The sequence below is a fragment of the Etheostoma spectabile genome, chromosome 16, assembly GCF_008692095.1.
Source record: "Etheostoma spectabile isolate EspeVRDwgs_2016 chromosome 16, UIUC_Espe_1.0, whole genome shotgun sequence".
Classification (NCBI taxonomy): Eukaryota; Metazoa; Chordata; class Actinopteri; order Perciformes; family Percidae; genus Etheostoma; species Etheostoma spectabile.
In genome coordinates this window covers 27,336,900-27,359,614 of record NC_045748.1, presented here as the reverse complement: position 1 = coordinate 27,359,614, position 22,715 = coordinate 27,336,900, and the positions used below count along the sequence as shown (strand labels likewise).

At 39.6% G+C, this 22,715-nt stretch overlaps 1 protein-coding gene across 6 annotated transcripts in view; it reads left to right on the top strand.

The window, feature by feature from the left end:
- The window catches only part of LOC116704612 (RNA binding protein fox-1 homolog 3-like), a 751,296-nt gene that overhangs the window by 175,676 nt on the left and 552,905 nt on the right, over nucleotides 1-22,715 (top strand). The gene's annotated exons all lie outside the window — the stretch shown is intronic.

The window sequence follows — 22,715 nt, the reverse complement described above, 5'->3', positions numbered from 1 at the left end:
AGGGCCTAGCAGGGCATTGCAGGGCATTGCAGGGCATGGCAGGATGAAGCACGGCATCGCAGGGTGAAGCAGGGCATCGCAAGGTGAAGCAGGGCATAGCAGGATGTAGCAGGGCATAGCAGGGAGCACAGATTGGCACATGTGGATTTGCTATTTAAACAACAAGGGCACTGGACGGGACATTAACAACTGTGTCGGTCTTAAACAAGCAAAAAGACTTGCGTTGGGCTTTGGGCTGCACCGGGTGCAAGAACAGGCCCTAAATGTCCCCCAAGTCTTGTTGAACAATATTGGCACACAAACAGTCAAACGTGTTTAACCATTTTGATGGCATCAAAAGTATAGCAGTTGTGTTAACTTATATGCCAAAAAGCTAAAGATTTTCTGCAGGCTCTGAGGGTTAATTTAAGTGAATTATGTGTAACTGATAGAAATGAAAGAACATTGTTGATTCCTTTTTTAATTTCCACAGATTTTCAAATTGTGACACTGTAACCAAGGTACTGGACTGTGGATTTTATGTACTGAGTTAATCCTTACCTGTGTTCTGTGTGTGCCCTCATTACTATGTCATACTCTTTACAACCGACAAAAGGTGAAAAGAAAAAAGAAAAACCTCATCTCCTCCTCTGTCTCTTTCCAAGATTTATGACAAACATGTTCTTGTTCACACACTTATACAGAGTCCACAACCTGTGTGTTCCATCTCTCTTGTTTATCACTTTTCCTTTCTTAAGCCCAAGGCATGGGGTTACTGTAAATCAGAGCAGCCCTTACCTTGTCATCCTGTGATTACTTGCTGCAAAATAAAGTGACTGGATGCCTGTGTGTGTGTGTGTGTCTGTGTGTGTGTGTGTGTGTGTGTGTGTGTGTGTGTGTGTGTGTGTGTGTGTGTTGTGTGTGTGTGTGTGTGTGTGTGTGTGTGTGTGTGTGTGTGTGTGTGGTGTGTTGTGTGTGTGTGTGTGTGTGTGTGAGTGAGTGAGTGAGTGTGGCTCCAGCACCTTGCAACCTTGCAGCCTTTCTTTAAAAAGCACGAATTATGATGGGAGACAGAACTAATCCAATTATTGAGTTTATATTTTTGCGAACATGTTTGCAGCTCTGCTCCACATTCACATGCCATTTTGATAGAATTGATGACTCTCTGCTGTTTAACCCCCCCACCCCCCACATGGCTGATGCTAATTGCAGGCTAATCTTGGCACTCCAGCCGGGCCCGTATAAGATTAACCTCTGTGGGTAATGCCTTAGCGTGGCTTTTCCAGCAGAATCTACAGCAGCATAGCTGGCCTGTTTTTCAGCTACACTGATGCTCGGACTTGCACTCCACATAAACAGAGAGGATTCAATCACATTTTTTTTTATCTATGACACTGGCCACTTGCTGAGATTAATGTGTTAATGTTGTATTGTTTGGATTAGGTTGATATAGGAGAAGTCAGCAGAGAGAAGAGCACAACCTGTTATAGGAAAAAGGAGCACCCTTTGCATTGGGTGACCTGCTCCTTCATCACTATGAAAACACACACTGTGGTTTATTTTGACAGAATCCCATGTAAACCATCTTGCTGCCCCAAGGGCAATACTCACTTGAGCCCTGGTGCTGAAAATAGTCCCAGATAAATGCACAATTTCCTCCTGTTTGAATAATGTTTGCTAAAAACTACAGTGGCCAGCTGTTTCAGGATGTTATTGGAACCAATGGACTTGGGGCTGAGAACCCCAACAAATAGAGCAGGGAGGCCAGAAAGTGTTATGAGCCCTATTTTTGTGGTGAACAGCGCAAGCAGTGCTATGACCTAATGACATTTTCTTGATCTTAAAATTGGCTTTGCCTTTTTTTTAGTGGCAGGTGTGGCACAAACAGGCCATTCAAATGAAGCACTGCAAAGCGATTTTTGTTTTGTTTTGAAGAAACTCTTAGCTCTTAGATGTCTCTGAACCATGTCGGCAAATAAAATATTACATAACACATGTGAAGCAATGAAGAAATAATCAGAGATGGGAAAAGTACTCACTTTCCGTACTTAAGTAGAAGTACAGATACTTGTGTTAAAAAATACTCTGGTAAAAGTCAAAGTACTGATTAAACTTCTTTACTCAAGTAAAAGTAACAAAGTACAGGCTTGGAATTTACTTAAAGTATAAAAGTAAAAGTAGCCTTAGAATGACAACAATATTTTTTGCAAAGCTACCTGGAGCACACAAATGTTACTAGAGAGACGCTGAGGAACTTCAGTGGACATGGAGGGTACGTCTTTATATGGCAAAGGCTACATTTTAAATGGATGTCTGCCAATAGGCCTAAAACATAACATATATGATTATTATTATGACAGACACTGGGACTCCAGGTTAATAACATTCTGACTCATTAACAAGATATGAATTCAGTTGTTATCTGTAAGAATTCACAGATCCAGTTTCTATTTTTAATTAATCTTCCCCCTAACATGTAAATGAATCTACATGTATGTGCGTGTGCTCAAATATGGCTTCTGGAAAGAAAATAAAGGATTAAATATGAATAAACAAACTGACATTAATGAGGAAGTTCCCCAGCACATTGGCCAGGAGTCTTTCTTGATGCCTACTGTTTACATCTCTTTCAGATAAGGTCGAGGATGATGGGAATGTATTGCTGCTTGTCTGCCCTTTTTTCTTCATTTTCAATCATGTTGCCATCCATACTACCATGTGCTAACGTTAGCGCCATCCATACTACCATGTGCTAACGTTAGCGCCATCCATACTACCATGTGCTAACGTTAGCGCCATCCATACTACCATGTGCTAACGTTAGCGCCATCCATACTACCATGTGCTAACGTTAGCGCCATCCATACTACTATGTGCTAACGTTAGCGCCATCCATACTACTATGTGCTAACGTTAGCGCCATCCATACTACTATGTGCTAACGTTAGCGCCATCAAGCCTCAATGATTTGCTGTGAATGAATGCAGAATCTGTTGAGTTGTCTTAGTCGTGCGTCAAATGCAACGTACAGTAGATATATTCCCATCCATTTAGATTGAATATGGTATTGATGACATAAACAATAATAACAAAAACTCCAGTGAAATGATGTGAAAGTTGAGGACTAGATTAGGACTGGAAAGCTGATTCTGGTGTCCAACTTGGCCCTAGGTGTATCTGTTAAAACAGACGGAGACAACTTCTCTCTAGCTAAGGTTCCATCCACTTGTCAATTGAATTACAGAATCTGAAGTTTGGTAAAAAAAATAAAATAAAAAAAAAACTCATGCGAATAGAGCTGGTAACGTGTAACCCAGCTAACATGTGAAGACCACACCAAAACCACGAGCTAACAGGTGAAGAGCACACCAGAACCACTAGCTAACTTACTTTAAATGTGCCAGAACTATAGTCCAGTAACAGGCTTAAGTGAACTGACAACATGAGTTATACAACTTACAGTTCTCAAAGACTCACACACACAATCTCAGCTGGTTATCCTCCGGACAGCTTGTCTCTTTTTCTTTTCTCTCACTTTTTTCTCCGTGTGGCGCGCGCACCCGCTCGCGGTGTGTGGCGCGTGTCCACGCTATTCTCCGATAAGACGACCACTTGTACAAAACTAAAGTAACGAGCCAATTTTGTAAAATGTAAGGAGTAGAAAGTACCGATATTTGTGTTAAAATGTAAGGAGTAGAAGTAAAAAGTCGCCACAAAAATAAGTAGTAAAGTAAAGTAAAAATATCAGAAAAATCTACTTGAGTACAGTAACGAAGTATTTGTACTCCGTTACTTCCCATCTCTGGAAATAATGCTTACATTTTAATAACCAATTTGAATGAATATCTCTCTAACCAGTAGAGGAACATCATTATTCCGTCTGCATTTATCTATTGATGAATATGAGTGATTCTTACAGTAGTGTACCTGTCCATGTTGCTTTATACAGTGCTATTATGCTTAACAATCCGCTGTGTTTACATTGATTACATTACATGCAAATTAAACCAGGCAGCTCCAAAATAACCACACACATCTCTACACACAGATTTGTCGCTTTTAACTAGGTATTCTGCCTGTGTACGAGGGAGAGGTTTGATTGCAGTGACTCAAGTGTGCCAGTGACTCCCTACTATCTTTCTTTTTAGCAGAAGTGGCGTTTCATTTTTTGTTCTTGAAATGCCTAACAATACAAACGCTGCTGTAATGTAAGCCTTTATGAAGTGAGATACAGCAGAATTACAACTGAAATAGCATTAGATTGATATGGTTATATCAACAGAGTTACATTTTAGTTAAATTTATTTCTATCATTGTTTAAATTAAATAAACCCACACCATCTGCAGATTTGTGTTGCTGTGTTCCCATTGGGGTTCTCTGCATCAGCCACACAACAATATGATTTGCTGAGGAAGACAATTCTTTTGAATTTGTTGAGCTATTTTTATCATGCCTGGATTTTCATATGCGCATATTTGTGCTGTTGCGGTTAACTGAGTGGCCAAAAGGTCCAAAAGAAGACTCACATTACAGTAATAATTTATTACACATCATGTATAAATAAATCTGGTTGACTATGTGATGTCATGTCACCATAGTCAAGATATGATAAAAACAGCACCATAACAGGTTTGCTAAAAAGTGCAATGGGTTTCTTAAAATGTTTCTATGACCATATTAAATTGGAAGTTGTTTTACTATATCACCGTACAAGGAAAGTTGGCTAATGGTATTGTAACACATTAAAAATATCCTCATTTTAAAACTCATTAATTAAAATATTAAATGTTTCTTCAGAGGTTTGCTGAAATTGTCAATGTAATACTGTTCAGCATGAGCCTGCAAAAAACCATGTCCATTGTACATTTGAAATTGTTTAAATGAACACTTTCTTGAGGACCGTAAAAGGAAAGTCCGCTCAAATTTCATCAAAACACATTCCTCATATTGGAACTGTCATGAAAATAAAATGTTGCAGCTGTCAAAGTTGGATATGTTTTGGTCGGGTCTTAAGTGCCATGAGGGAAAGTCAAATACACGAAATGGTGCAGTCAACAAAACAGGTAAAAATGTTCAGTGCAAGTAGTTTTTAAAAGTTATATTTACCAGTGCATGTACATAGAAAAAGTATGTTGAGCCCTGGTGATTAAAATAGAGCCAATAACACATCAATGCCAGTTTGCAGACTCACTTTCTGCCAACTAAACCTTTTTCACCTACCACACTTACACTGTGAACAGTTTTTTATTTTACCTGTAAAGTAAAGTGGCAGCTTATCTGGTTATAATGCCAACTTGTTTACAGCCAAATCTAGTGTTTTCTGATCCTTAGATTGATATCAGCAATTACTTTAGTGAGTACAATGTTTCATAAAACTCAATCTGGGCGTATGGAATAAAACCTAAGCTGTTATAAAACAATGGCAGTTTTAACGATGAACCCTGTTTGTGGTCATCTGCATTTTCTTCAACAGCAATTTTAAATATTAACATTGCATGATAGTTTCCATTTTTTCGTGTACAGTCCTCTGGCCTGACAAAGCCGGACCAAATTGCAAATGGGAATTAGTCTGGAACCTCATATTTCATGAGTGTGTTTTGAAAAGGTGCCATTAGGTACATGTTTTTAGTCGTGCAACGGAAAACTCAGATAGGACAGATAGTCTAGCTAGCTGTCTAGATTTACCCTGCAGAGATCTGAGGAGCAGTTAACCATAGTCCTCAGAAATCCACCGGAGTTTAAAACGCCAACACATAGGAAGCCCAAGGCAACTAATATCCGGACTAAATGTGTGAAATTCAGCAGATTTTCCGGCGGCAACGGAACAATCCCAGAAGTGGATATTCAAGGATATAGACTAATTCATTTGTGAATTGGTCCGGCAATGGCAGGCTAAGCGATAGAGGCTACAAGAAAACTGTCCACATAAACTGCAGCCATCTTGCTTGTTTTCTAAAAAAGGCCTCATCGTCGCTACTTTTGACTGTCATCATCTCCAACATGACCCATATTAAATAAAAAGTTGGGATTGGCCATTCACATGTCAAGATGAGCTCACAGATTTGTCTGGTTCCCAAGCAAGCGGTCCGCCTTTCCCTGATTTCAATTACCATACCTACGCATCAGGGATTCATTTGCATGGATGTACTGGATGTGATCTGTATTAGAATACTTGGCATTACCACCTGCAACCATGTGTCTCCAAATCAACCAGGGCTGAAATCTTAATTGAGAGTCTTTTAGTTACATCTTTCGCCTCAGTCCCTACTTTATTCTTTGGGAAGTGTTTGGATAAGCACAACCAGAAACACACTAAAACATGAATGTAGCGCCAAAGAACTTCAGCGCTGTGAAACAGTAGAATGAAAAGAGCTGCCATCACATTGTGGCAAATTCTCTTTTATATGAAACCTATACCTGAAACTCTGCAGCAGAAAGCAGACAATAGGGAAATTGGGTTGCCTTGAGGCAAGCTAGCTAGGTTTTATAGTGGCATTCCCTTTTGTCAGATTGACTTGTTTCCTTCCACAAGCTTGAGACAACACAGACACAGTTTGAGTACATTCTGCCTGCAAAGAGAGGGGCAGCTAGAGTGGCTATCACCAGACCAAGCCATGCTCAACAGAATTGAGATTAAACTGGTCTGGGGAGTCTGCTCTGTATTTTCTCTGCACAAGAGGCGTAACCAATGGGCATTGCTCAAATGACTCTGTACGCAATTGGATACTCCTTCAACCAATCAGACCAACGATCGGTGACGCAGAAGCAACAGCGGCGTCAACGGATTTGCTGCACTTCGGTGGCCTTTGGTGGCCGCCATGTTGAATGTAAACAAGAAGCTGCTTGGTTGCATCTCTATCGTCATCGTGTTCAACCCGCAAATAGCGTGCCAGGAAGATAAGCCAGTTTTTGATTGGTTCCCGCAAAATTGTTAACTGAAGCAGGAGAATTAAACGTGCAGGTTTCCAGAACGAGCAGCAGGGTGAAATCAACTCGCCGTCATAGTGGGCGGGGTTTACCAATTCTAGGGGACAGGTGTATGCCAAACATACGTTGTATTAAATTGCTTTAGAGCAGGGGTCTTCAACGTTTTTTGGACATTGGACCCTTCAGCTGAAAAAGAGACAAAGCAGGGACCCCTTACTATATACATTGTATAAATTAATTTGCATATTAAACTGGGCCTACAATAACGTGTAGGGTGGCCGAGAGGCTTTAAACAGTCTTTTTTACGGTGCATACAATATTAAGCTTTTAACTTATTTGAATTTTTTGGCATATTCATATATTCTTACATCATGTTTTAATGTTAGAATGTGGCACAGTGAATCCTAAAGCTTAACTGTATCCGTGGATGCCTACCTTATGGCTATAGCTGTAAGCCAGTAAGACTATCAATGTTGTGTACATTAAAAACATACTTATCTTTACTAATAACATGTTGCATTCAGGTTAATGTACTTTATATATTCAGACATATATATATATATATATATATATATATATATATATTTATTAGAGCTGGGCAGCCATTACAATTTTTAATCACGATTAATCGCATAATTTCCCTGATTAATCGCGATTAATTGCAAAATGAAATAATTAATTCAAAAGTAGTGTATATGGTACAATTTATTTTTTAAATGTTCTGCCATATGAACCAAAGTGCCTTAATAATTGTTCTGCAAAAACTTACCAGCATTTTGTTTGTAAAGTAGCAGTTAAATAAAATATTTAGTGTACATCTCAACTTAAACAATGTATTTATCATGTGCAGAGATGAATTCCATCTAGTTGGAATGTGTTGCATAAGCGACTCCTTCTTATGTACACGTTGTTCTGTTGTTGCTCTAACTCTGCAGCACCTGTTGGACTGGGTTTAGAGCCCCACAACTTTTCTGCACTTCGCAAGGACACTGTCCAACGCGCTGTTAAGCAGAGACTATGAGGGACACTGTCCAACGCGCTGTTAAAGTAACTGTTTAATGTGAAGCAGAGACACTGTGACAGAACGCTGGAGACTGTGCGCAAAGCAGGGGACATGATCAGAAGGCAGAAGGCTCGCAGCAGCGATCATATTTTGTATCTATTTGTACTATCTGTGATAACTGCGGTGACTTTATTTGACACATTCAACTGCTGTGCAACTTCAATAAGTGTCCCACGCATGTTTCAGCATAATGTCTCTCCTCTGTTTTCAGTCCAGTCAAAGCACGTGAATGCAGCGCCCACTTTTCATCAGTATAATGCACTGCCGTCGTCGTTGCGATTCTCAGACCAATGCCCTAATGGGTCTGCAGTCTGTAACTATCCACATCGCTATGGCATCTGTTAGCTTGTCTTGCCTTTGTTTATCTCTACTTACCCACATGCTGCATCTAACGTAGTCTGCCGAAGCCTTGCGCCACTGTGTGTTTCGCTGAATGATTTGCTGGTATCAACTGTCAAGGTGATATTTCAGACTGGAAGTACTCCGGTGATAATAAAATTCAACTTTGCAGTATTTACAAAGCCTGTGAGCAACAAACTTTTACAATAATAAAGAAATAATAAAAACTGTGTTAACGAGCGATAAAAAAAATGTCGGCGTTAATTAATTAATTAGTTAACGCGATAATATTGCGTTAACTTGCCCAGCCCTAATATTCATGTATTTTTTTTAGACCATCAAACAATAATTTGGCAGCTCTGAGGACCCCCTAGGGGTCCCAGACCCCCTGTTGAAGACTTCTGCTTCAGAGGATAGATTCAGAGATTCAAGAGAAAAACTGATAGACCAAAACTTGATTCAGTCTGTCCATAACTACAGAGGTGTATTATAATTTACTCACACAACAACAATTAATCAGATTCTTTCAAAATGAAGAGTTTTATTTAATTACCAAGAATACACAATACTAAAGGAGCCTGTAAGGCAGTGTTACTCAACAGGGCTAGTAGAGTCCCCCCAGAGGGCGTTTAGAGGATGATGGGGGCGCTCAAAGCAATATTTTGAAAAGGGGGGCGTTGAGGTGCCCATGGGGGCGCTTGGTTTTAAGGTTAGTTTACACCAAAGATTCACAAAAATAAGAGTTTACACTTTTAAGTAATTGCAAAAAACAGGTGTTTGCAACATTAAACCTGCCAGTTTGTGCCCCTGCGACTGGACAAGACGGTGTATCTTCTTCTCTTCAGTGTTTCTGTCAGCTCAGTGATGCCTTCACAGGGAACGGGACGTTGGAGCATCATCTTAAATGAACTCCGTACGGCAGCATTACAAATTGGTCTGGTCATGAAATGTAAAGTCTTCATTAAACATTCAACAACAGTTAGGGCCATCAATCAATCATAATATTCAGGGCAATTAGCCTACATCTCATTTGATGGGGGGGGGAATAAGGGACCTGGATAATGCATAGCGGGTGCTGGCCCAAAAAAGGCAGAACCGCTGCTGTAAGGGGACATGTCATGACTTTTTCTTGTTCAAATGAGAAACTTTCTGTTGCGCATGAGAAACTCAAGAAATATCCCTTAAGGGGCTACATACAATACTAACTAAACTAGCAGAGATTTTAGAAGGGATACTTTACAAAATGGGCCCTATTCCCCGAAATCTTTTCTACAAAACTCAAAGAACACCAACCCAGTAAACAGGTACACACAATTTGACCTACTCAGATGGATAAATGGATGGATGGACAAGACACTGCCTGCGGGACGGTGACAGTGGGAGGCCACAGTGGCAATTCTGCAGGGCCTGAGAAACTCACTTTCCTCAGCTGGTTCCCTCGGTGTGGCTCCGCTGGGCCATTCTGTCTCTCTCTCTCTGCAGCAGTAGGTGAGGTTTCAGGTTACAACCAAATTGTGACCGGAGAGGTGTTGGCAATGTCTCTACAGCTCCGCCTTCTTGGTGAGTCGGAACACAAGATGACAAGTCGACCGGCACTGTTTCTTCAGCTCTGCCTCTTTGAAAAGAAGGATGTTCTCAATTGAACTGGAACAGTTTCTCAAAGTCTTTGTCAGCTTCTTCAGCCCTTTATTCCAACTCAGGCATCCCCTTTGAGCACACAAAAGCACATGGGCTGCATGCGTTAGGATGAGAGGAAAATGAATGTCTGGAGAATAAGGTGTGGCAGAGGGTATTGCATTACGGTTCAGAGGGACACAAACAACCACACTCAGGGTGAAGTAAAAGAGAAGAAAAAGTATGCGAGTCTGGTGTCGTCTCTACTTAATAGTGTCAAAGATCCCTTTGGCCCCTTCCCTGTCCTAAACCCTTCCAACATGAATTCTTCTGTACTAATCTTTTTCTTTTTGACATTAAATATCCTAAGTTTCACTTACCTAAATCTGCCATAATTGAAAGGGAGAGATGTGTAGCTGCATTTTTGTCGTTATTATTATAGTACAAAGACATACTAGAGAGAGAGAGAGAGAGAGAGAGAGAGAGAGAGTATGCAACTCGTCTTGACATCTTTGTGTCCTATGGGAAAGGCCAATCGATGGTGGCTGCTGAGACTTGGTGTTCTCTTTGTCAGATTTGCTCTCCCACTTTCCCTCTCTTCACACACTCTGTGCCACCATGGATCATCAGGCAGCCATCACCCACGGCCATCATCCTGTTAGCTGGTTGGTCAATCTTGTACCTTTGCTGTACAACTAAATATGTTATGTGTGAAGTGCACACTTTATCTGTGGAAGAAAGATTGGTGAAAGAGATCAGTGTAGACAAGAGGTGAGTGATTGTAAACGGTAGAAATCAGGACACACACACACAAAATTGCTATGGCTACCAGAGGGCTTTGTCACTTAAGTGAATCAATGTCCTTTTCTAGGATTTGTTGATATGATTGATGCTGTTGTTTTTCTTAAAGGACAGTCTTGTCTGTGTGTAAGAAGTCCACAACAGGTGTTTGCGTTTTGAATGCACATTTGTATGGATGGAAAGCTGGGCAGGTTCAATGTATTGACATGTTCCTTTGCCTTGAGTTTAGTTTGAAAAGCATGCAGCAGATCAGTGCCTTGTGCCTACAGGGCAGCCAGCTGGCACCTGCAGATATTTACATCCAATCACAGACAATTTATATTTTATTAATAGTTACTTTCCATTCCCTGCCATGCGCCCCTGTGGTAACTTTTTCTTGTCCTCGTGTCTCAGTCCTCTTCCCTATCTAGTGATCCGTCTCTTTTTATGTTGCCCCCTCCTTGTCTTCATCATCCTTTTTGAAATAGCCCTTTAGTTTCTCTGCACTCTGAGAAATGGCTGGGAGGTTACCATCAGTTGCATCATGCCAGCAAAGTGACAACTTTTCTCACACAATATTTTCTTTCTGGTATTGAAAAAATGAAGTCAGTCTTTCCGATACGCAGCGCATTTAAGCGCAGAAGATTTAGTCTAGGTGTATGTGTTGCTTAGTGTATGAATGTATATGTATGTGTAGAGAGGGATGTGGGTGGGTAGTCGTGAGCGTGTGTTGGTGACTTTAGCTTCCTCATTAGGAGTAGTTCTCTTGGTTTTTTGTGATAGAGACAGAAACTCGAAAGTGAGAGAAGGAGGTAAAAGAGAGAAGCCGACTCAAAGAGAAGAGAGTATGTGTGTGTTTGGAGGGGGTGGGGATCTGTCACTTTACATTTAAGCGGCAGATTCATTCCCCAGCGAGCTAACGGACAAACAATCCATCCTTATTTACCCTGTTCAATGCCAATCCCATTGGATTGGAAGGAATTGGATTCCCACATCCAGGGGCGAATTCTTTTCAATTTGAAGGACCCCATTAAAAGTCTTTTTCTGTCGGTCTCTGTTTCACTCTCCTTTGCTCACCCTCTTTCCCTTTCTGGAAGTTTTCCAGTTGAAGTTCAACTGTCACATACATTCACACACATACACACACACAGAAATGTATGCATGCACGCACATACACGCAACACACAACAGCATACAGCTAAAGTGTGTAAAGCAGAGGTTCTAAGTCTTTTTTCTGCCAAGGCCCCTTACAAGATAGAGAATATAACTGGGAATCCCTCATGTGTAGCCTATGTCCCTTGGATTAATTTGACATGAAGTCTAAGTTATGTGAAAGAACACATATTATGTAGTTATTATTGCTGTCAAACAATCAAAACATTTCATTGCGATTAATTGCATTAATACGGTGGCCGACAGGGGCAAGCGTCCGGCAACTTAAGAAATGCAAAAAGAAAAGCAACTGCAGCAAAAAACGCTGCATCCTGATTACAGAACGGAAGTTCTCCAGGCCTCTAGAGGGAGCGCTAAGTGGCCAAATAGTACATTTTTCTCACATTAAAAAAATTGACGTTGTTGCTCATGACACCCCGAGATGACGTCCCTCACTGTGCTGCAACGTAAGCTAACTATGAGCTAGCATTATTGATTCGCTACAGTTACAGCTCAGCTGAGGAGCACGACCCTCTTGTCCATGAGTATGCTTTCTGTTGCGCAACAAAGTGGTAGGCGGGCATTGTTTGGTATTAAAGAAAATAGTTCCTACATGAAACTGCTCACAACCAGGTCTGTGGATTATCTTAGATAACGGTTTATGATTTCCAGAAAGAGAAATTGAGTTTTTCAAATGTATTTTTTGGGCACTTTGAGCACCACAAGCCGAGCACCAGTTGCACTATATTCAACAAAAGGCAGACATCTCTATGGCTGACATATCTAACAATGGGCTACTTACACCAAAACAATCTAGATTGATCCATAACAACGGTTAAGAAGAAAATAAATGCATTTATAACTTTGTTGTGAACTGTCCCTTTAACCAAGCAGATGCACTACTCTTTTACAAGTAAATAAACTCAGTTTTAAAGTAAGTTATCCACACAAGGCCAAATCCACGTAGGTTAGAACAAGAGAATATACTTCATCCTACATGTACATCCTACATATAATTTTATGATTCATGGAATACTGCTGAAACTCTATACACAATGGTTGAGAGAGCTCAGAACACTGCAACCTCACAAGATGATAATACTGATAAATATGTTGAACACAAAATTATGTAGGAATGTGAGCAAACAATGTTTTAGTTGTACCATTCTGATTATGTGATTGTGATACAATTAAAGCTGTTGGCTGCACATACATTACTAAAATTAGCCCAATTACAATGGTATTCAGTTTTCAGTGACCATGTAAATGCATATTGTGTTAACACATAACATAAAATTTTTCCATTATTGACTTGCAGTGTTTCTGCTTTTGCATGTTTGTGTTTCTGAATTAGTTTGCGTTTAATGTATTTAAAGCTTTGTGTTTGTTTATTTGCATGTGTTTTCTTAGGTTGTGTTTTGAGCTCTCCCTGCCACCTGGCATCCCTTTTTCAGTCAAACCAGAACGCACAGAAATCATAATCAGATGTTAATTAAAGATACACATCCATAAATGTCCCTAAAATACATACAAAAGACATTTTGAAAATGATTTTTAAAGCTCTTGCATTATAACCATTAAGTTCAATGCAAACTGTAATGCACTATACATATACAGTGCAAACAGAAACTGTTTATAGGTAATGTGGCATGACTTTCAATGATGCAGATTATATGGTAATTGTATTTACATAATAAACTATATTTGTATCATTCAAATATTCAACTAAAAATGTGGCGCAACATTCCCCTTCTTGTTTACATCTCCCAAAGCATGATTGGAACCCTGCTGACATATTTTAAAACAAAGATATTCCAAATGCTGAAATGTGACAAATGTATAAATATATTGTGTTTGTTTTCCTTTTTACACTGTTAATACTTTTCTATACAGATACAGACATTTGGTGTGTGTTTAAAACTGGTGGAAATTCATGAAGAAAACTACTTAAGTTCTAGAATGTGTACCCATTGACATGCCAAATGATGACACTTCTGAGTAGTCCAACCTATTAATATCAATGTAGTAACTATGCCATAAATCAGTTAATAAAAGGAGAAATAGTGAGCAAATCAGGTTTGTTCAAAAGGTTAATGTATTTTCCTTTTGGGGATTCTGCCCTTCCTGAAAACTCCTTCATTACAATAATACTGCAAGTTTTACTATAACACAGAGAGAGCAATGTTGGGATTTAATAACGAGTAAGGAGAGTGTTATAAATATTACATTATCAAGAATAAACAGAAACCACTGAAGATCTCTCAATGTTCATTTTTACTTGCAAACACGACAAGGAGCCATTCTCAGCACTACTCATAGTGCAGAAAATGTCTATAGAAACGCTCTCTTACAACGGCTTTTATAATACAATATGGATAAAAGTCTACAGTCATGATAAAGAGTGATGGTTGATTGGTTCATGTCTGGTCAGGCTGGAAATCTCTGCCTGCTCTACCCTTAGAAGCCTTTCACAAGGACAGACAATTGCTCCATGGTATCTTGTTTAGAGTACTCAGTATAATGTTATTCTATGCAAACAGTTTAATAATGATAATAATTCAAAAAATATATTCTAACAGAGAAAAAGACAAGCAGCAGAAGAGATGAAAATCAACTTGATGATGTATGAGATAGAGTAGCGACTTCTTCCACTTCCTGGTTGCAATGGCTTATGAGTTTTTCATAGTGCAGCATTCCACAAACACCTCAGCGGGCCTTTTAGAGCCCCTTATGACTTTTTCTCAATGCCCTCATTACCTTCTCAAAAGACTCCCCTGCTACTGACACACACGCATGCATGCACGCACGCATTCACGCACGCATTCATGCTAGTCTTAACCCTTGTGTTGTCTTCCCATCAAAATCAGCCCTTTTGTTGACACTTTTTATCGATGTTTTTAGCTTTTTCTTACATTTTTGTTCCTTTTATCAACTTTTTAGATGCTTTTTTTTGTCACTGTTTTTGACGTTTAACACTACGTAACACTAACTTATTAATTTTAGTAGTACAGTTATTTTTGGAATTTATGGTCAATGAACCTCATTTATAAAAAAATTATACCAAATGTTTGAGTTAGAAAAGCAGAAATTAGGAATTATTTAGGCTAAATTTAAAGGAATGGATGTTGATGGATAATCACAGACTGGAATATGTCAACTTTTACTCATCCTATTTGGAAACCACTTTTTCAAATGCTATAAAATTGAATAAGACATCCTAAAATTAATGAAAATAGAGATGTATACTTGCCAAAGAGCGTTGGAATCAATCATGTTATTTTTGGGTGATTACGATTGGTTAGTTAAAAAGATTGACAAAACATGTATTTAGGAAAACCCGAGGACAACATGAGGGTTAATTTCGTCAGACGAGACGAGATTAAATATTTTAGAAGACCTTTTTTCCATGACAAAGACGAGACGATGACGAGGCTGCACCAATGTCCAAAAACGCTGACTAAGACTAAATTAACATGCATTATTGTTGACAAAAATGAAAACTAAGATCTCTCTTCATTTTTGTCTACAGTCGTCTCTACTTTTTCATCATGAGATAGAACTAGTGCAGTGCCCGTGTGGAGTGCCACGGTTCAATCAGGCACGGCTCGGCTGCGGCTCATCTAGAGATTTGGCGTGTCCCCTTTTTTCATATAGCCATCACACATCCAGGTAGCGATGTGGCGGGCGAGGGAGGGAGGAAGCCTGGTTCAACCTGCTAGGGAAGCCGCTACAGTGCGTAGCGATGTGATGAGGGAGCAAGGGAGGAACTCCCGTGTGTGTTTGTTTGCTGCAGACTGGGAACGGGTCCAGCTCCGTTTGTTAATTTGTTCTGGGTAATATTTCAATAAATCATACACTATGACAGCAGAGTAGGAAATTAGCACCTGCCACCAGCCAATGGCGGGTACTATTTCAAAGTGGCGGGTGACTTTGCCTTGAATGCCAGCCGCAGTGGCGGGCAGATTGTAAAACATTCCTTGTAACAGATTGGACAGCTTTTGTCAAAGAGTGCTGTTGCAAGGTAAGAATAATGCAGAGTGGAGTTGTGTTACGTTACTGCTAATGAGTCCCCAACATTTCCGGATTTTGCATGATAAAAACATTCAAATACCAAAATAACGGAAGGCTTTTATTGTGAAAAACTTTTGGAAAAAGAAAACGTTTACGGCCGGGGATATCACCACGCACATTTCCCTCAATTCCAGACTTTTGACGAATGGTTTTCAGTACTTGTCCGTGACAACATGTAGTTGAGCTGAGACACAGACAAAAGGAAAATTATTGGTAAAAATAAATGTGGCGACATATCCCCGGTGTTAAGAGGCCCGCGGTAGCTGTTGAGAGCAAAGTAAAGAAAAAGAGACGGTACTTTTCTGACAAGTGGCACATTTTTGACAAAGGGAAAACAAGGGAATAGTAAGCTTACCTTCCCGACAAACAGTCCATGCACTGGACTTACTGTTGAACCTACGCATCATCACAAAATGCAAACAATTCGTATTGGTGCAAGTGCACTGCCATACGGCTGGGGAAGACGGGACCCCCCAGGAGCAGGGTGTGTACAAACCCGGCAAATAAATCTTACTGACCTTAGTGATAATCTGATGTTCCCTCTAGCGCCACCATCAGGTTGACATTTCAGATAATTTGAGGATACCAGGATGATTATCTTTGTATCCATCTACAATGAAGAATGTATTTTTTATCCACACCTGTGTATCTTTTATTATAAAGGCTATGCCATAATAATGCTGTTTTGGGCTTGAGAAATCTGTTCAAGGGTGAAGATGTTTGTTAACCATGATGTAGATCATCATCTTTGCCTCTAAGCACAATGTATCCATTGTTGGCCTTAAAACCTTGGAGATAAAATATGTCTTAATAATAAAAAAGAATGTATTGAAGCAATTCAAAACATGATAGTGAACTTTTTTTTTAAATTTGAATTCCCAAAAAAGTGGCTGGTAAGAAATATAAGTGGCTGGTAAAATTGGGCATCTACCAGCCACTGTGGCTGGTAGGCAAAAAAGTTAAGGTGGATATGTGAGGCTGCTCCCACGAAACACACTGTATACCACAGCATGGCTTTTTTATACAAGCTGCACCGTCTTGACTGTCGGAAGATATTTGAAGTATTTGTACTTCCACTGCATGTGCTCAAATTTAGATGGTCACAGACGTATTTATGATTTTTTTTAAATGGTAGGGTTGAGTTCCACAATAAGCTGCAGGTAAGAAAAAAAGCTACACCACAAAAAAAACATGGCATGATAATGTTTTTCCTTGTTGCTTCTTATTTTATTGAAGGCAAAGCATTAATGTGATGCTGCCACTCAGCAATACAGGCTTCTACTCCACTAGAAAGAACTTGATACTCGAATTTGTGACAAGTAATGAAACAATCTGTACTTCACTTTGCCATTGTAAAAATATGTTTAAAAATAATGTGGTTAACATAAAGGAAACTAAGGAATGGTTTATACTGTGAATGAAATGATTGGAACTTTGTGTTTGTTTGTTTTTTGTATAGCCTAAATCTAGTAGGGAAAGGGTTGCCTTTTACAGTATATGTAAAAAGGGTAGGTATAATATGTTTTCTGTTTGTTTTTTCTTTAAATTCAGTGCCTTTCTATTTATGTATTCATTTATTTGTAGCTACATTTTCTTTTGGAAAATTACTCCTCCTCCTCTTCCTCCTCCTCCTCCTCCTACTACTATTAAATAAAGAATAAATTGTCAGCATGTAACTCCCCCTAAAACCACACATTGTCATTTGAACATTCCTGTCTGTGTGTGGCTTTAAAAAAACAAGGTACAACATGTTCACTGGTGAGAAAAGTGGAGGTAGGAGTATTTTTTCTCTTTTGTTACCCCATGGCTTTGTAATTAATTTACAGGTATAAAATTGGTATCCAACTTCTCATCTCACTCTCAGGAAGAAAGATAATAAGCACATTTCCTAGCTATTTCTTTTAACTGTGATATGACAATTCAACTTCTAACCTTATGACGCCATAAAGTCGGTAGTATCAGCTCCATAGTGACATTACATACAATTTCAGTTTAATTCTAAGTTAATGAAGGTGTTCTACCAATACACAGTATATGGTGAATGTTGGTACTTGGTGGTTAGGGTTTGTGGTGTCATGGTTTTAAAAAAGGCTGACATTACACCTGAGTGGTAGGGATGACTGCATTCAAACGCTGCGTTTAAAACTGGTCCCTCATTCCCTCCCTCACAATTCCCTACACAGTGTTTATCAACTATATAGGGAATGTCCAAACACCATTTAAGATGCTGCATTGGACATTTCTAAGCATCTTGCTCCAAGTAGATGCGCCGGATGTTTGTGCAACCTAAACAGGTGCACCCAACATCATGTAAACAAACCAAAACCAAAATATTTTTAGAATAATACGTCCTACAACAGTTAAAAAAAACTGCTCTGAATCCATTTTAATTGGTCAAGAGGGAAAAGTTGCTGTTCTGCCACTACGGCACAGAAGAAGAGGGTGTATATTACTAAAAAGCGTTTTCATTTTGCAAACTAGCAAAGGCAAGTGTGAATAGTGTCTTCATGCTGCTCCTGGCTGCTCCACAGAGAAGCAGTGTTTTGCGTGAAGCCCAGGTCAGCCTGCCTCCAACTGTGTGCTCTGCTGTGTGGATTTCTCCTCCTCGTAAGACATTTTTAACTGGTGAGCAGTGGGTGCTGAGGGAAGAAGACGGTGCCAATTTGTATTTGTGTCGTTTCATTTACTTCTGTTATATTCAGTACTTTGGGGGGCTTTATTGGATCAGACTGGCATGGGGGTGAGATGGAGGAGGGCTGGCTCCCTTCAAACAATAGAAAAAGAAAAACAACATATTTACTCACTCATAACAGACTGGCGTCCTCCCAGAGGCTCTAGGGACAGCCCAATATGAGAAGGGAAGACCTGTAGTGGGCCAGCTCCCTAAAGGTCTGGGGGCAGGTAAAGTTAAAAAGGGGACAAAAGAAGAAGGAAAAAGGGTGTACTCCATTTCCCTCCTTACAAGGCCAAACTCATTACTATACTATTCATTTACTTGTTATTTTTACTTTACTATAATTATTTTTTAATCTGTATTATTTACAAGTTACTATTCATATAATGATGGAATATAATGTCAATGTGCACTCTTTAATGAAATTAAAATTGATACCTGCTTGACTATTATTTCCAGTCATAGTTCTATTATCTTTATTGTTACTAGTGCCAAGGCGCATCGTGCCAATTGCTATAAATGCTATGAATCTTATCATGTAGATCTGTATGAGTGTCTCTGTGTTTCGAACCGGCAGTAGCAGATGGAAATTTTATTGGCCATGATTGACTAGCCAATGACAGCTTGTTCTCACGTGGCTGCTCAGTTCCACACTGGTAACTTAACGTTAGTGCTGGTTGTCGGTGACGGTGGGGTTATAACTAAACATTGGGGATAGTTTAATTCTTGTATTATGTAGGCAACAACCTAACAAGCATATCTAACAACATGCTCCAATGAAGAAGTTAAAATATTCTTTCAGAACAAGTTTGGCAAGCAAAGTTATCAGACAAGTAGCAATGGACTCTATGGGAAGATATTCAGAACTGGGATTACTTTTTATGAAAAAGCCTTTTCTTTTGTTTGGTGGATGCTAACTAGAAGAATGTGAAAAAAGGGCAGAAATTAACCCAGCTTTTAGGACCATTAGGTAGGGATTGATGATTTCTCATCTCTTTTGTTCATTAGCATGAGCACATAAGTTATGTTCATCATTTGGTACTTAGGATTTCAGTAAAATGAACAGAACAATCTAACCAATCTAATGATGTAGCTACTGTAAAGGATGTCCATATTGACACAAGTTTTATCTTTTGTGGGTAAATGCTTAACTGTACGTACGTACACACCGCCGACGACGTGAGCTTCTAAAGTTACCGGAAGTCATTCCTTTTCAATGAAAGCTTCTCTCAGCTGCAGCTGCAAATCTGTCAACGTCGCATTTCGGGCATTTTGAGCGTGTTGAGCGTCAATCAGAAAGTTGAAAGTAACTCAACTTGATGGTAATGAGCTATGATGCGGTTCGGCGGCAAATGCCAGCAACCAAAATATAGACGTCCTCGCTGGCTGATTCTGGAGAAACATGAGATGTTAACTTTCGTTCCTACCAAAACATTAGTTCCGAGAAAATGGAGGAAAAGTTCATAATCGCCGTTGCTGGGTTCCCTATCATTTATGATGTGATGTTGTTTGCGTATAGGGACCAGTTAACGTGACCTAACTGCTAACAACCGCTGCAACCAACAAACAATAAAAATGCTATCATTATATATGAAATTTATGAAAGGTTTCTAGTGTGGGGCGGCTGTGGCTCAGTGGTAGAGCGGTTGCCTGCCAATCGGAAGGTTGGTGCTTCAATCCCCGCCCCTGCAGTCATTGTCGAAGTGTCTTTGGGCAAGACACTGAACCCCGAATTGCCCCCGGTGCTGCGCATCGGAGTGTGAGTGTGTATGTATATCTGATGGCACCTTGTACGGCAGCCCCGGCCACAGTGTATGAATGTGTGTGAATGAATCCTGTAGATGTAAAAGTGCTTTGAGCTATTGTTAAGACTGGAAAAGCGCTATATAAATACAGCACATTTACATTAGTGTCAATGTATTAGCCGTGCAGTGGCTGCTTGTGCTCCCTTGGTCGAAATAGAACTCCGCCACCTCAGAGCAACCAAAGCGTCTAAAACTTCCCCGTACTTTTTGACAAGCGTCCTTCACAGGGCAGCCAGTGCTTCTATGCAGCTATGCAGCTATGCAGCTGAAGTCGGCGGCAGAGTGTACTTACAGTAATGTCTGAACTGTAACGTTAACTATAACTGGGTATCCAGCAACCTCTTGAATATGAACAAACAATAAAATTATGATTTATAATGTTTAGTTATGATTTCTGATATTACTTAACTTGTTATTTTTGTCATTAGTTTGGTGTAATAAGAAGAATGAGTTTATCAATTTAAAAGTCAGGTTGATATCTTTTAGCCAATACAATTTATGTATAAAGTTAGTGCATTACTGCTGACCATTTGTCAAAGCTTACCATGAGTTTTAAGATTGATTTCTATAATTCCAGACAGCCATTGGTTTCAATTGAAAATCAACATGCAGAAACTTTAAGCTTGTTGGAGAAAAGTGGTCCATCACAGTGAACAGTCCCTGCTGGTTGCAGGCTTGGACAGTTTCCCATCCATGATTTGAGAGTAAGCTTTCAAAAAGGATTGCTTCCAACAACTATCTTGTTGATGGATTACCAACTGCAGCAACTATCAGTCTTCAAGTTTATTGTTTACTCTGCAGGCTATATGACAACCAATGTCTGCCTGGACTGCAGAATGTCAAACTAAAAATGTACAGTATGTTTTGCAGCATGATATGGTCAACTTATATACACACATTTGCTATATTGCTGGTGATATGGCCTAGGTAATCACTAAAGTCCTTTTCCCAGCAACCTGTTCTCATTTCCAACTCGTAAAATATGGATGCTTTGTCAGTGGCTGTTAGCGTCAGATACCAACGCAAAAAACACCCTTTAGCATGTGTATGAGCAGCAGCTCCGCAGAGCTTGAAGCGATTGTAGTATTAAGAGCGACAACGGTAGCGTGTAGTATGAAAGCCCAAAATTCCATGTAAGGAGGTTAATTGGGGTGCTGGATGGGTCAAACAGCACAGGACTTTCACTCCGGAGACAAGGGTTTATGTCCCGTGTGTCACTTTTCCTACACCCTACGGTCCATTCTTCTTTTCCTAAACCCAACTGTTCCATTCTTCTTTTTATAAGCCCAAATATCTTGTTCACGGGATAACATGCTCCAAGGAAGAAGTTAAAATATTCTTTCAGACGGAACAAGTTCGGCAAGCAAAGTTAGCAGACAGGTAGCAATGGACTCTACGGCAAGACATTCAGAACTGGGATTACTTTTTATGAAAAATCCTTTTCTTTTGTTTGGTGGACACTAACTGGAGGAACACAAAAAATTTCCATAATTTCGTTTAGATATGATGCTAAAGGAGATCTTTAGCATCAATAACAACGCCAAAGGCACCTGACAAAGCGTCCATATTCTTTCCAGTTGTTGGGAGTGAGAATGTGTCTGTTTCCAGCTGTTTAAAATCCATTGTGGTCTTATTGTTCTTAAGCAGCTGGATTTAGGTCATCATTTTCTTATTTAGCGTTTGTGCTCTCGTAATAAGATTATTAAACATATTAGACTTTCTGACAAATTTATAAGAAGAAGTTGAGTTTAAAGCTTTAATGTGTAACTTTTTGATATTAATGAACGTCACATTCAAGCTGTTGCCAAATGAGATGCTACAAAGCTAATTAAGACTATTGTATCAGCTCCACACTACTCTCTGTTTTTCTCAGTATGGCTATGTTCAGAAGTTTGTAGTGTCCGGTGACTTCCCTGTGCAGAAACTTAAGTTAAGATAACCTCTTCTGATTTCTGTATTTTAATTCCCCGTGTCCACCTTGGCTATTAGCAACTGTGTGGAGGAGGGGTGGGGGGTGAGTGCACGATCACGTGAGGCTTGTTTCATCAAACAAGTATATGTAATGAAAACAAAACCCACAGTTTTGTTATTACTTAGTTTCAGCTTTTTACCCTGTGGCAATTCATTCTATACAAATATCTTTTGTGTCAGAGTAATATGAAACTCTTCCAGAAACTGCTGAAAAGACTATCATGCATCACCCAGATACTGGGCCGGATTAACCTTGAAAGGAGAATTCCGGTCAATTTCAACACGTAGTTTTGTTGTTTTTAAATTTGGAGTGGTGTTAGATAAACGAAACCAATCGGT